This window comes from Poecilia formosa, unplaced genomic scaffold, assembly GCF_000485575.1.
Source record: "Poecilia formosa unplaced genomic scaffold, Poecilia_formosa-5.1.2 Scaffold320, whole genome shotgun sequence".
NCBI lineage: Eukaryota > Metazoa > Chordata > Actinopteri > Cyprinodontiformes > Poeciliidae > Poecilia > Poecilia formosa.
In genome coordinates this window covers 340,670-343,067 of record NW_006800259.1, presented here as the reverse complement: position 1 = coordinate 343,067, position 2,398 = coordinate 340,670, and the positions used below count along the sequence as shown (strand labels likewise).

The 2,398-nt window shown below is 39.4% G+C and overlaps 1 protein-coding gene across 2 annotated transcripts in view; it reads right to left on the bottom strand.

Moving 5' to 3' along the window:
- The window catches only part of prdm6 (PR domain containing 6), a 79,385-nt gene that overhangs the window by 75,140 nt on the left and 1,847 nt on the right, over positions 1 to 2,398 (bottom strand). The window lies entirely within an intron of this gene.

Genomic DNA, 2,398 nt, shown 5'->3' with positions numbered 1-2,398 from the left:
CACACACACACACACACACACACACACACACACATTCACCCCAGAGACCTGAATACGGCCGTGTTGGGATGATAAATAGCGGGCCGGCAGGCCGGTGGATCGATCTTCCTCCCCCTCTCCTCCTCTTCCTCCCGCTCTTCCTCCCCCCTCTCTCCTCCACAAACACAAAACTATATACAGCAATTAATTCCTGCTTGTCCCTCCATCCCTCATCGGGCCTGCCGGAGCGTATTGACTCAGATTACTGCTGATGGTCCGTTTTATCACCGCGGGATGAACAGCGAGGGGCGGCGGGGCTTTTAGGCCCGCAGACAGCCGGGAGGAGGAAGAGGAGGATGAAGGTGATGCGGCAGCGGCGCGGAGATGATCTGAAAGATGTTGGAGGTTTTTGATCCAGAAGATCAGAGTCAGAGCTTCCGGCTTCCGGTCCTTCCGGAAGGTTTTCTCTCCGGATCAGAATAAATCATCCAGTCCGACTGATGCTGCTCATAAAGCCGCTAATGTGGCAAAAAGGAGCAAAAAATCCTCCACTTTTCACACCGAGAACTAAAGTTAAACTGGTAAAATAAACGACTAAAATGTCTGTTAAAGCTCTTATAGTGAGGCTTTATTATTCAATTAAATTATGAGTTTGAAAAACATTTATGACAACCATAAAGTACAAACAAACATTTCTCCGATATCAGTAGATAATGTATTATTATTATTATTATTATTATTATTATTATTATTATTATTGTTATTATTATTATTATTATTAAGTAAAATCCTTAAAGATAAAAACAGTGAAGTCGCTCTTTCGGAAACTACAACCGACTTCCGCTCCGTGAGCAAAACAGTTAAAAGTTTAACAGATTCACGGATCAAACCCTTTATTAAGATATTTATTAATTATTTTACGTCTGCTTGGAGACGCCATCAGCGAGGAGCTGTTAATAAGGAATCGATGTAATCGATGACGCTTCGATTAATTATTACTTCCTTAGTAATAATATTTAATTAAAATATTTGATCATAGGAAGAAATAATATATTTTCCTGCCACAGGCCCTGAGCAGATATGTTATTATATGCACAGAAATATGAATCAGCATTTCACTGAATATTGTATTTTTACACTGACTAAATATAATTAAACCTGGACTGAAACACACATTAATTTGAATTAGGTGCTAAATAATTGAAAAAGTAAAAAAAATAAAAATAAAAAACGGTTAAGTTAATATTAAAATGTATTTATTCTAACAAAAACTTAAGTTTGTGCATAAAAATAGCAAATATCTACAGTTTTACACAGTTATTTGCAATATTGGAACAAACTGCTCATATATTTTTTAAACTCTTATTATTTATTATCTACAGTGACTTTGTCTTCTTCTTCTGCATTTATCTGCGCGCTCTAACAGGAACTTCCGCCTTTCAGCTTAGGAAAATCATAAAATATAAATTATGAAGTTTTGTGGAAACAGAACAATTCACGAGAAATGAACTGATCCCACGGGGGGCGGGGGGGGGGGGTGACACGCGCCTTTAAATTGATCCCGCACGTGCGCCGCTTCAAAGGGCCGCTTGGCGTGCGTTGTGACGGAAGAGCGCGAGCTGAACGCCCCACGCCGCGGAGAGGAGAGTCTCAGGCCGCGTGCGCGTGGAAGTGTGAGTGGTTTTTACGCATGAAGGGACTCTGTCAATGTCGGTCCACGCGCACGAGCGCGCGCAACCACAGGAGGTAAAAACTGAAGCCTGAAGAAAAGATAAAACTCCGCGTCAAGGATTATTTATAATAAATTATGATAAGCTGGGAAAATTAGAAACATAGACAAATGTTTTTCTCTTCAGATGAGCAAAAATAATTTAACTTATTTATTTGATTTCGACAAATTATAATTAGAAATGGAAAACAGGCAGAAAAGATGTAATTTAACAGACAATCTGCAGGTTCAGAGCCTGCTGGGCTGCTGGCCTTTGACCTCTGACCCTCCACACCCCAACAACCTTCCTCCTCCTCCTCCTCCTCCTCTTCCTCCTGCTTCCGTTTATTTTTCACCTGATTCTGGTTTTAATCAAAGAAAATGTAAAATTTCAGATTTTTTTTAGAAACGCAATGATATGACAGAAAAAACTGAATAAAGTTTTAAATGAAAAACCATAAATATGACGTAAAGCACTTTGAACCGCCATGCTGCTGACTGAAACATTACGTTTAATATTTTTAAATCATTAAATCAACTCACGCTGGAAATCTGCAAAATTATTTCAATTTAGAAAAATTCTTAAGAGCTTTTTATGCTGCTGAATGTTTTCATGTGGAGATAACAGATCAAAGGAGATCTAAAGCCAGAGAGGTTAAAGGTCACAGACTGATGGGTGGATGTCTGCAGAGCGCGGCAACATCTCTGTGT